Source organism: Barbus barbus, assembly GCF_936440315.1.
Source record: "Barbus barbus genome assembly, chromosome: 30".
Classification (NCBI taxonomy): Eukaryota; Metazoa; Chordata; class Actinopteri; order Cypriniformes; family Cyprinidae; genus Barbus; species Barbus barbus.
In genome coordinates this window covers 15,694,956-15,708,671 of record NC_136758.1, presented here as the reverse complement: position 1 = coordinate 15,708,671, position 13,716 = coordinate 15,694,956, and positions in this window count along the sequence as shown.

Genomic DNA, 13,716 nt, shown 5'->3' with positions numbered 1-13,716 from the left:
GTTGCAAGTTAGAAGATTTTATATATTAAATATTATGTTTGTGTGTGTGTATATCGGCCTAGGCCTATACAGTTGGGCAAAAAAGTATTTAGTCAGCCACCAATTGTGCAAGTTCTCCCACTTAAAAAGATGAGAGAGGCCTGTAATTTTCGTCATAGGTACACTTCAACTATGAGATACAGAATGGGGGGAAAGAATCCAGGAAATCACATTGTAGGATTTTTAATGAATTAATTGGTAAATTCCTCGGTAAAATAAGTATTTAGTCACCTACAAACAAAGATTTCTGTCTCTCACAGACCTGTAACTTCTTCTTTAAGAGGCTCCTCTGTCCTCCACTCGTTACCTGTATTAATGGCACCTGTTTGAACTCGTTATCAGTATAAAAGACACCTGTCCACAACCTCAAACAGTCACACTCCAAACTCCACTATGGCCAAGACCAAAGAGCTGTCGAAAGACACCAGAAACTAAATTGTAGACCTGCACCAGGCTGGGAAGACTGAATCTGCAATAGGCAAGCAGCTTGGTGTGAAGAAATCAACTGTGGGAGCAATTATTAGAAAATGGAAGACATACAAGACCACTGATAATCTCCCTTGATCTGAGGCTCCACGCAAGATCTCACCCCGTGGGGTCAAAATGATCACAAGAACGGTGAGCAAAAATCCCAGATGGGAGGACCTAGTGAATGACCTGCAGAGAGCTGGGACCAAAGTAACCAAGGCTACCATCAGTAACACACTACGCCGCCAGGGACTCAAATCCTGCAGTGCCAGACGTGTCCCTCTGCTTAAGCCAGTACATGTCCGGGCCCGTCTGAAGTTTGCTAAAGAGCATTTGGATGATCCAGAAGAGGATTGGGAGAATATCATATGGTCAGATGAAACCAAAATAGAACTTTCTGGTAAAAACTCAACTCGTCGTGTTTGGAGGAGAAAGAATGCTGAGTTGCATCCAAAGAACACCATACCTACTGTGAAGCATGGGGGTGGAAACATCATGCTTTGGGGCTGTTTTTCTGCAAAGGGACCAGGACGACTGATCCATGTAAAGGAAAGAATGAATGGGGCCATGTATCGTGAGATTTTGAAAACCTCCTTCCATCAGCAAGGGCATTGAAGATGAAACGTGGCTGGGTCTTTCAGCATGACAATGATCCCAAACACACCGCCCGGGCAACGAAGGAGTGGCTTCGTAAGAAGCATTTCAAGGTCCTGGAGTGGCCTAGCCAGTCTCCAGATCTCAACCCCATAGAAAATCTTTGGAGGGAGTTGAAAGTCTGTGTTGCCCAGCGACAGCCCCAAAACATCACTGCTCTAGAGGAGATCTGCATGGAGGAATGGGCCAAAATACCAGCAACAGTGTGTGAAAACCTTGTGAAGACTTACAGAAAACGTTTGACCTCTGTCGTTGCCAACAAAGGGTATATAACAAAGTATTGAGATTAACTTGTGTTATTGACCAAATACTTATTTTCCACCATAATTTGCAAATAAATTCTTTAAAAATCAGACAATGTGATTTCCTGGATTCTTTCCCCCCATTCTGTCTCTCATAGTTGAAGTGTACCTATGATGAAAATTACAGGCCTCTCATCTTTTTAAGTGGGAGAACTTGCACAATTGGTGGCTGACTAAATACTTTTTTTGCCCAACTGTATAATGTGTGTGTGTGTTTACCGACAGTGGTTTCTGGAAGTATTCCTGGGTAAGTATTCCCATTTAGTAATGTCAATGACAGAATCATGTCGATGAGTGATGCAGTGTCGTCCGAAGACCAAAGACATTCAACAAAGGTCTTTGGCCTTGTACCTTACGCACAGAGATTTCTCCAGATTCTCTGAATCTTTTGATGTTATGCACTGTAGATATTGAGATTTGCAAAGCCTTTGCAATTTGACGTTGAGGAACGTTGATTTTAAAGTATTCCACAATCTTTTTATGCACTCTTTCTCAGATTGGAGAGCCTCTGCCCATCTTTACGTCTGAGAGACTCTGCCTCTCTAAGACATCCCTTTTATAGCTAACCATGTTACAGACCTGATGTCAATTAACTTAATTAGTTGCTAGTGTCACACGTTTGAGTTCCTGTTTGTCCATATTTGGTTTAGTTCATTTTCTCATTAGTTAATCATTGTTCATTCTTATCACTTGTCTTGTATCATTCATCTCGTTTGCTCATTAGTTTGCATGTCTTTTATAAGCCTTCTGTTTATGTTCAGTCTTTGTCTCGTATTAATGTTATTTTCAATGGAATTTGTGTGTTGATGACTATTAAAAGAATGTTTATGTTTACTCCTTCTTTGTGCGCATTATCTACAACCACGACCCGTGACAGCTAGATGTTCTCCCAGCTGAATCTTTTCAAAATTTCTTGCTTTTTCAGCTCTTTGTTGCCCCCGTGCTGACTTTTTTGAGACCTTTAGCAGGCATCAAATTTGAAATGAGGTCATTTAGTGAATAAAAGTGTAACATTTCTCTATATAAACATGTTATGTTCTATTGTGAATAAAATATTAACTTATGTGATTTGAAAGTCTTTCAGTTTTCATTTCATTCAAATTTAAAAACGTCCCAACGTTTCTGGAATTCGGGTTGTAAGTATATATATATATACACACCTTCTATTACATTAAATATTTACACTGAATACTTTTTGCATCTATTTCTCTATTTGTTATTGTATTTGAAAGGTGGGACTTCCTTTTCTACTTCTCTGCACAATAATAATATACACAAAACCAATAAAATAAAAAAACGTTTATTAGAATATATATAAGAAGACAAAGACCCTGTACATTTACTCACATGTAGATCTAAAATTTCTAAACAAATGATGGAAACTCTGTTTATGTATAGCAGGCTTAGTTTAAATTCATATGAAAAAATACTGAGAAATGCACTGGTGGGAAGAAAAGAGTAGCAAAAACAATAGACTGTCAGTCAAACGGAGAAAGATGCCCTCTCTCTTTTTCTCTCTTACGTTCTTGCTTTCCTTCATAGACAGGTGGTATCACCTAAGACCCCCCAACTCTGCCACTCGACACAAAGTCATCCATCACCACAGCAACAGTGCCTGTCATTGCCTGGGAAGCGAGGGACTGCTAGGGCAGATGGGAAGAGAGGCAGCTCAACTGGTCCTCCAGCATCAGGTGGTCTGGGAATGATAAAGAGAGAGACTGAAAGAGAAAGAGGGCATCTTCCTTTGACACCTAGAAGTTTAAACTGGGAATAAATAACTTTCTTTTTGACACACAGACAGTAATGACAGGTGTGTCTGTGACCGGAGCGCCCAGCTGGAAACTCCAAAAATAAATATCCAAAGCCTCCTCAAAAAGAATACTCAAATCTGACCCTTTTTGTGCAAAACCTCTGGCCCACAACATGCATGGACAACCTGGAGATAAAGGGTCAGAGTTAGATGTGCTTCCTTGGAAAGTTTTGACCATGTGTCACTAGAGTTGGCTGGAAATGCATGGAAATGCTTCATCACAGGTCAGTCCCATCTTTCCTGCAAGGCAGCTGTACTGCATCAAAACAAGTGACCAGAAGGAAAAACTTAAATTCCTTCAGAGTTTCCTTTGACATACTGAAGACACTTAAAGAGAGAACACTCATCAAGCTGTATTCAGTCATAAAGAATGCATCCCACATCTTAACACACTGATGAAACAAAAGAGCAAATTCAGTACATGTCTGATTGCGCTAAAATGACAAGACATCCTTTGTTCAATCCTGTCAGCCATCAAATTGTCCAATCCATTGCTTAGCTAAATATAGAACAGAGGAGGGCAGTTATAACACTTTTACTGCAGTGGATATTTCTAAGGGAAGGTGCAGTTAGGTGCATATATATATATATATATATATATATATATATATATATATTTGGACAATGACACAATTTTCATAATTTCAGCTCTGTATGCCACCAGAATTGAATTAAAATAAAAAAAATCCAGATGAAATTGAACAAAAATATAAAATGCTTAGGAATTACAGCCATTTTTATACACACTCTTCCCATTTTCATGGGCTCAAATTGTAATTTCAATTTTGCACTGACTTTGACAGTGACACGTGTACCTCCTGGAGAGTGTTCTTCTATTGGCTAGATGTTGTGAAAGGGTTCCCTTCCTGGAACTCGAGCTGCATCGAAAACGCTAGGATCACATGTGTAATCTGTCCAATGGAAGGGCAAGACGTCACGGGTGGGTGACGTAATCGACCAGGAAGCATAAAAGCATGTGCAGTGGAACTGGCGTCAGCTTTTTGTCATTCAGCAACCGCTACTCTCTGTATGTGTCTGTCAATCTGTGTTGTGAGTCTTATTTAGTGTTGTTTGTCCCTTACAACTTGAAATAAGATCCACAATGTGTGCAAGCACTTGGGCGAGAGCATATCGCATTACAGGCTGTATGTTCCTCCCTGCAAATGTTACATCACTGCTGGGGATACACACAGTCCGTGTGTGGTCTGCTTGAGAGCAGAGCACGCAGAGTCAGCTCTCGAGGGAGCTTTTTTTTTTGTGAGCGTTTGTCACTGCGTATGCTTTCTCTCGGAAGGCTCTCTTTGAGGAGTGAGCTTTCACTAGCGTTCCTCGCAGTGCCGGTCCCGCTTCTGCCGAAGAAAAAGAAAAAAATGTGGAGCGGCAGCTGCGCTCGTGGGAATCGCACATGGATCAGGTGGAGGGAATGAAGATGGGCGAGCCCCTATCTTCTTCCTTTCCCATCAGATACAGCGCCCACTCTCTGGGATCTGAAGAGGAGCTCAAATCTGCTATCTCTGAGCTCCGTAGAATCGCTGGCCTCTGTGGTTGACCCTATTTGACATGAAGGACAAGATAGGGTCTTCCTCTTGGACATTCCGCTTGCGCCTTCTGGCCTGTTCGGCGACACCGTCAATTCCGTTGACGACAGGTACCAGGAGGCCCGTATACAAGCAGCGGTGTTCCAGCGGTTCCTCCCTCGCCGATCTCTAGCTCTGGGGGCTGCTGGGCGGGAGCAGCCCTTGCCGAGTGCCAGCTCCTCATACAGAGAGGCACAAAACAGAGCAGTGCTACTCGCGCACCCCCGCGGCGGGGCTGAGGTGGCAAACGCTCTGGGTCAGAGACCTCCAAGACTAAGCCGGATCTGTGGACCGTACTTCAGTCTAAGAGGTCCTCGGCCAAGAAGCCCTGACGAGCGTGGCCTAGGGCTTACGAGGGCAGGCCCCTCTGGGGAAGAGCAGGTTACACTTCATTATACGGTGTCTGTCTCCCCCCAGTGCCCTCGGGAGACCAGTCTGCCAACCCTGCCAGAGTTCCAGGGCGAAGCTGGCTCCAGCGAGCGCTTCTCTGTTATTTCCGCCCGGAAACGTAGTGGAGCTGAGAAGCTCACCACCCCTGCGGGGGTCTCTAGAGTAGCTAGTTCGGCCGTCTCCTGCCGGTCCTCCGCTTCAGGGCACCGAGCTAGCAGCTCTAGTACACCAGAGGCCAGTCTCGAGAGACTGGTTCCCTCAGTAGACACTTGGCGATGTGGGAACCCATGCCAAGAGTGTCTCATTGGGTCTTGCCTGAGTAGGCTCTGGTTCTATCAGTCTGGTCTTCCTAGAAACGATGCGGGTCTGAGGACCATCGTTTCAATAGGAGGCTTCAGCTGAGGCAGTCCTGATGCTATGGCCCAGGACTAATGAGGGCAGGCCCCTCTGGGGAAGAGCGGGTTACAACCCATTACACGGTGTCCGTCTCTCCTCAGTGCCCTCGGGAGATCAGTCTGCCAACCCTGCCAGAGTTCCAGGGCGCAGCTGGCTCCAGCGAACGCTTCTCTCAATCAGTTCTGCCCGGAAACGTAGCGGAGCCACCCCTGCTGGGGTCTCTAGAGCTCCTGGTTCGGCCGTCTCCTGCCAGTCCTCTGCTTCAGGACACCGAGCTAGCAGCCCTGAGTACATCAGAGGCCAGTCTCGAGAGACTGGTTCCCTTAGTAGACCATCTGGCAGCGTGGAAACTACTGCCAATGTGTCTCAGTGGGTCCTGCGTACTGTAGCGAAGGCTATCGTATTCAGTTCGGCGCTCCGCCGCTGCCCTTCAACGGAGTGATTCCCACGTTGGTGGGCCCAAAGCAGGCTCTGGTCATGGAACAGGAAGTAGACACTCTTTTGAGGAAGGAGGCCATCGAGGTGGTCCCTCCTCACGAAGGAGAGTCCGGGTTATACAGCTGGCACTTCATTGTTCCAAAGAAGGATGGAGGGTTGCGTCCCATTTTAGATCTGCGTCAGTTGAACTGAAGTTCAGGATGCTCATTCTCAAACAGGTCGTGTCTCAGATCAAGTCCGAGGACTGGTTTGTCACGATAGATCTAAAAGACGCATACTTCCACGTCTCCATCCTTCCCTCTCACAGGAAGATCCTGAGGTTTGCTTTTGGGGGCAAAGCATACCAATATCGGGTCCTTCCTTTCGGCCTTGCACTCTCACCCCGCACTTTTACGAAGTGTGTGGATGCTGCTCTGGCTCCCTTGCGACTCCAGGGCATAGTCAACTATATAGATGATTGGTTGATCCTAGCTCAATCAGAGCAAGTGGCGATTCGACATCGAGATGTCATTCTCGCACACACATTAAAGTGCTGGGGCTGAGACTGAATGCCAAGAAAAGTGTGCTGTCTCCAGTACAGAGAACCACTTATCTAGGTGTGGTGTGGGATCCGACCACGATGCCGGCACGCATGTCCCCTGCTCGGTTTAAGTCGATCCTCACGTCAGTCAAGAGAGTGAGAGAAGGCCAATCATTCACTGTCAAGCAGTTTCAAAAACTGTACAGCCTGTAATGTGATCTGCTCTCGCCCAAGTGCTTGCACACATTGTGGAGCTTATTTCAAGTGGTTGTAAGGGACAAACAACACTAAATAAGACTCACAACACAGATTGACAGACACACACACAGAGTAGCGGTTGCTGAATGACAAAAGGTGACGCCGGTTACTATCCACCATTGTTGGCCTCCATGGACGTCCAGGCCTTTTTATGTTGCTGAGCTCACCAGTGCATTTTTTTTTTCTCAGAACGTACCAAACTGTTGATTTGGCCACTCCTAATGTTCCTGCTATATATCTGATGGATTTGTTTTGTTTTTGAAGCCTAACAATTGTCTGTTTCACTTGCATGGAGAGCTCCTTTGACCACATGATGTGGGTTCAGAACAGCTTCCAAATGTAAATGGCAGACTCCGGAACTTTTACCTGCTTAATTGATGTAGAAATAAAGAAGGAATAGCCCGCGCCTGTCCATGAAACAGCTTTTGAGTCAACTGTCCAATTACTTATGGTTCCTTGAAAAAGGGGGGAGGTACATATTAAAGAGCTGTAATTCCTTAACCTTTCTTCTAATTTTGATGAGAATACCCTTAAATTAAAGCTCAGAGTGTGAACTTTAAGCCCATATTTATTATATAAATGTAACTTGAATATGTTATGGTCAACAGCTAAAATAATAAAAATTGTGCCTGGGTCCAAATACATATCGACCTAACTGTATAATTCAGAGTCCTGAATTACAACCCATTCTCAGGATCTCTATCAGACTTATTAACTTTGTTAATTTAATTTTCTTTCAAATTTGGGATTAAAAATCACTAAGTACACACACCTGAGACAAAAAAAGTCTCGAAATAGGCCCAAAGAGTGATAATTACAAATTCTAAAACCTTTATGACATTTTTTTCAGTGTTTGTTTGTTTGTTTTAAGAACTTGAAACCTTCAGCACCACGTGCTTCACATGAGTTAACAAAATAATGTTTTATTTGAAGCCTTTTTAAGTGTAGATCAAACCACACCATTAAAGCACAACTCTTGACTCTTGAATGTTTCATCTCGGGTTTACACATCAACAAAGCACTAATTAGCAGATGACAATCACATCAGTCTTGTTGTCACCAGCTTAAATGACACTGACAAACATTAGGGACTAGATTATTTGGTTTAAACACCACTTCTCTTATTATAATGACTTATGAATATAATAATTACATGCTCCCAAAAGCTACACCAAATGTCACTTTCCAAACAGGACTATCTCCTGGGACACTTCTTGAAGACTATGGGTAAATTCCAGGCCCTCTGATAACCAGTAATGGATGTCTACTGTAAGTCTCTTATAAAAGAAATACATATGTATGCCATGTTGTAAACGTTTATAAATTTAAGTATTTAAAATTTATAGAACAAATATAAATATGTATTTAATACTAGCAGAAAAGCTTTAAATATTAGTTAAGTAAAAAGAAATATTGAGAAAAATCAAGATTCAAGGCAACTTCAAGGTTTGTGATCCTGGGGCAACCCAGCTATTTCTTGTGACATGCTGTTCTGTGTTGCATTGTCCTGTTGCTGTTAGGAAACGCCAGTTTTGACACAAAGAGACACAAAATGGAGACGGAGTGAAAGGAAAATACGGATGTGGCTTAATTGGGGTAATTTAGGTGAGTGTGTGAGAGAGGATGTGTGTTGTTTGCCTCTCTTCTTTCTGGATGGGCTCTTTTGATCGAACAGGGTGCTATTGATGCAGAAAGCGACTGAGTAACACTTGACTTCATCCCCCTTTGAAGAAGGAGATGGAGCAAAAAATAATTACAAGAATAATGGTCAAAAGAAAAGGGTGAAACAACAATTCCGTGCTATGGACACAGCCATTGATAGAGGCTGCAGCGGAAGTTCTTTTACGCTACTATTTGAATCTTACGCTTTTCGAACGCGGAAGTGTGATAAATATAGGAATGTACCATAAATGCACCCCTTTCATGTATACTGCCATTGCTTTAATCAGCACCATGGCAAAATAAATCATATTTTACCAGAGCTGTCAATGTTAGTGCATTCTGCATTGAAAGGGATGTAATCAAATGACAATGTATTGCAGAATAATAGCAGTAAGCACCTCCTTATTGAGTTGTTCTCAATACAGACTAGAGCCGCAAACAGTGTAGTCTGATTTTTGTTCTAGGAGTGTGTTCACACTTGACGGGTTTGGTTCGTTTTAATGAAACTCTGGTGCAATTGCTATTCGTGCAGTTCATTTAAAAGTGTGAATGCTGCCATCCAAACATTTGTGAGCACCAAACAAGCGAACCTGGACCGGGGTCTCGGTCTGCTTCCAAACAAACTCTGAAATATGAATGCAAAATGAACCCAAGACAAAGTGAACCAAAATCTTCTCTTCTCATCATAGGATCTATGTTGCCCATTACATTTCAGTAAAGGCATCAGAACTGCTATCTCCTTGCAGTAGATCTTCATTTGTGTGTGCAGCGGAGGAATTGCTCATGTTATTTTAACTCCTTTACAATTTTTATAAGCTATTTTGAATGTTCGGTAAGTTTAATCAAAAAATATAAAAGCTGTCCAATCAGGTTGTGACCATATCTTTATGCCATTTGTTTTGTATCTTTAGGTTCGGTGTTAAAAATTACAGTTCTATCATGACAACTCTTGGAAGATTTTAGCATGTTAATGGATATGACAATGTTAATGTATTAGGTCTAAGTGGACTAGATCTGCTCCGCTGCTGCTGAATTGCTGTTGCTGTTGGTTATTACTGTTGTTGTAGATTATTCATTTTTTAAAGCAAATACAGGAACTTGCTACTCCCAATACAAATGCTGATACAGTGCTGTTAGTATTTAAGGCATACTGCTGATGTACAAATATCATATAAAATAACCCATAGCCGATCTATACAGGTGGAGCTGGGGAAGGTGGAGGGTTTCAGAAGAACTCTTAAAGTGTGCTGCAAAATGCTCTAGTGAATTCTAACCAGCCATTTAAATGTAGAGCAGCAAGCTTATTGGCTTCGTATGCAACATGAGTCAATCAGCTTGTGCCAAGTAACTTAACACTGTGAATATCAGTAGTTTGTGTTTAATACACATCAGCCTGTACCATCTAAAGTTTCATGACAGAACTTGGCATTGTGAACACTAAGCCAACCAGGAAAAAATTTATTATTTTCTTTTTTTGTTCCAGACCAAAAGAACCAAGAGAACTCAACTACGAGTGTGAACACATCATGAAATACTCTTATAAATTAGTTCCTTTCAATGAATCATCAACATGCAGCGTCACCAGTGTTGACAAATTCACTGTACTTTTTAATGAATCATAAACACAGCGAGACTAATATTCTTATTCACAAACAAATGACTGTTACTGTTAGTGATTCAACTTGATCAAACTCATCTGTAACTTTCTAGTGATCCCCAAGATCTTGATTAGCTTGTTCAGATGTGTTTGATTAGGGTTGAGATAAACTCTGCAGGATAGGGGTGTCCATGCATGCAAAATATGTATTTATAATATAGCAAGAAGATTGAACTGATGTATGCAAGATAATCTGTTTTTTCCCAAGTCTTGTTAGTACAGTATAACAAGCTGGTATTGATAGTCTCATGATGGCAAGTGCTCGCATGGCACAGTGCTTAAAGCCCGAGACACACTGCATGATTTTTGGCTGTCCCAGACGAAAGATTGGCATCGTGAAACAATCGTGGCAAATCAGAAATCGCCGCGATTGTTTCACGATTCCAGTCTTTCATCTGGGACAGCCGAAAATCAAGCAGTGTATCTCGGGCTTAATTCAAATAGTTTATCTCTCAAGATTTGAAATGGTAATGTAGCACATTACGGACGTAATTTAGCTGAAATGTCAAATTTCAGCAGAGCTTGAATATTCTGTGAATTTTTTGCTATATTTTAATAGAACAATTTGAGTCATTAGTTGAATAATGAAGGAGGCAGTCCAATGTGGGGGCAGCTACCACCTCTTTGTCTATCTATTTCTCATTCTTGATTCTCTGTATTTTTCACCCTTTTCTTGTCTTGTTTTCTTGTTTTTCTCTTTGTTCTGTAAAAGAAATGCTATAAAGGGAATTAATCTGCAAAATGACTGTCTCATAAAAGGGTAGTGCAGCACGCTTTGCCTGCAGGTGAAGCCATTTTGACAGACTGAATAAATTCTGAATGAAATGGTTCATGGAATCACTGCAAGACAGACAACATCACAAGGGTATAGAATAGCATTGTTTTTGTTTCAAGGTTAATATCATGCATAATTAAAATTCCAATTATCTGGCTGGAGGGTTATTCTGAGCTATCTCATGAATATCAAACCATACAGACAGCATACTGTGTTTGTGCACTTATAAGAGAGCCCACGGTCGTTTGGTCTCCATTAAAAAGGTCAAGGTGTTCTGAACTTATCTATAGCTCTGAGAAAAAGGCAGAGGACAGGTGTGAAAATAACTGGAAGTCTATAGAGAGAAAGGAGAAATGGAATGTGTCGTGTTGTGTATTGGCTCTTAGACAGATAACTGTAGTGAACTGACCTTTGCATTCAGCCTTAAGTTTATGAACTGATCAAACATGTGAGGGCTAAATTCAGACGGTGGTAATTTAGTCTGCCTTTAAGGCTGTCTCGGTCTGTCTCGGCCTCCCAGTTCTGTCTGGATACTTTTATTTTTTTGTGTGAAGTATATGGCTATGGGTTTCAATGCAGATTTCTTGTTTCACAAGCTCTCAATTTGAGTCGATTCTGAATTTGCATTTGATTTGTAAGCAAAATGCCCATTTTCTTTACACATGAAAGTCTCTCTTGTCGGATACAGGTCAGTGTTTCAGACTGATTCGAGTAACTCACCTGTTTGAACTGTTCATTAAACCAGCTCATAAAGGTCATTCATTTCAGGGCTTCACATTGGTCACACTGCACTCTTTTTAAAAGAGATTATTTTCAAAATAAAATTACTTATATGTACTGCATTAAAGATGTATAATTAATTTCAAATAAATACATATGAAATAATTTGCAGGATAAGCTGTCTCTAAAATGCTGAACTGCTTTACGATTGAACAGGAACAGTGCTGCTTAAACACAGGGCATGAAACATTGATACAGGGAGAATTCTTGGTACATTACATTGTGCAGCAACTGATGACGTAAAGATTCACAGAGGAGTCTTAATAATCGATACCAGAATTCTTTAAATGAAGAGAATATCCAGAAAGTTTGTTTTTACCCAGGACTACGCATGGTGAGAGCATTCACCGTGGTAATCTCTCTATGGTGAAATGGTTTACAGGTGCGCAAGAGAGAGACAGAAGGGAAAGAGACAGAAGGAAAGGCAGGGAGTAATTGGGAGCCACTTAAACACAGTAGAAGCTGATGATGAAAGCAAATCTAGACTGACAAGCCCATGCCTGGTTCAGAGTACCAAATACTCTGAGCACACAATAGAATCCTGATTGAGACAGAGAGAGGGAGCGAGAAGCAGAGGAAAAGATGGAAAGAACCAGAAAAAGAGCATGTGACAGAAAGAGAGCAGTGTGTTTAGGAGAGAGGGGGCCAGTGAAGTGGCAGAGTGAAGCTGTAATTAAGTGAGCAGTTCCTGCAGCAGGAAAATGCTAATTTCTCTCTCACTGTTGCTGCTGATTAGTCATCTAAAGCAGTTCCTGAAGAGAAGACTAAAGTCTCTCAGCATTTAACTAATTCATATCTTTAATATGAAAGTGTGGGAGGAAAGTTGTATGTATGCGTACACGTGTTTGTAAAAATAGTATTGCTCATTATAAAAAAGTGATTATGTTCATGGATCTGGTCTTTTTAAGGAAAGTAATAGTAAGCGTATTGCTTTATATTTACACTCGAATCACAAACTTCAAAAAACTTTATCTTTAACTTCAAAAACTATGTACGTTATTACGCTTGACACTCTCTAGAACAGCTGTTCTCAATCAGACAATTTAAAGTATCTCAATAAATTCTTAAAAATATTATGATAATTAAAATGATAATTAAAAACCTGACATCGGATTTCCTCAGTAACTAGTGTTTTTATTGAAGAACATACAGTATTGCATTTTTATTCATTTATAATTGTTTTTACTTTTATATTTAATAAAACAGTTTGAAAACAAGCAGCTTCCTCAAAATGACATCAGAAAAACTGTAATATCTTGGCTTATCTTCTATCAGCAACTCTTACAACATGTGCACATCTTAAACTCAGTGTGAATTCCCATTTGCAATTTATTTTACTTCCTTAATGTGACAAATTTCTGAGTTAAACAGGATGAAGGGCAAGTTATTAGATTTTGATTGCAAAGGCAATTGTTTTTATTTGGAATAACGTGCACCAATGAGTCGTTCAAATAGAACCAGGGAAATGCATTAAGAAAGTAAATAGGGTCTATTTTGATTTCATGTTGATTTTTAATATACTCTTTATTTTCCCATCACGAGGAAGAGAAAGGTTGTCAATTGTATTTGTCTGTAAAGAAATGAATTACTAAAGACTTCTTAACTGCTGATTATATTGAAATAGAGAGGGTGATTTAATAACAGTTTTTTCAATGTTAACAGTGATTTTCAATTAAGAACACATTTTTATCTAATACTGAATACAGTATTTGAGTACTCCAGTATCATACGCTTTTATGTGTATTTGAATACACTATTTTATACAATTCTGTGGTCACATCATATTCTCTCAGTGGCATTTATTTTGAAGAAGACAGTGTTTACATTTTATATACCTCTTTGGTGAATCTCTCTGTTGGCCTGGCAACCTATTAACATGGTAGCGGGGGTCTACCCTCCTCTCTAGTACCATCTGGTTCAGAACAGAGATAGAGCTGGCGTAACCCTGTTGACCCATGTAAACACACCCGCATGAGAACACACATACACA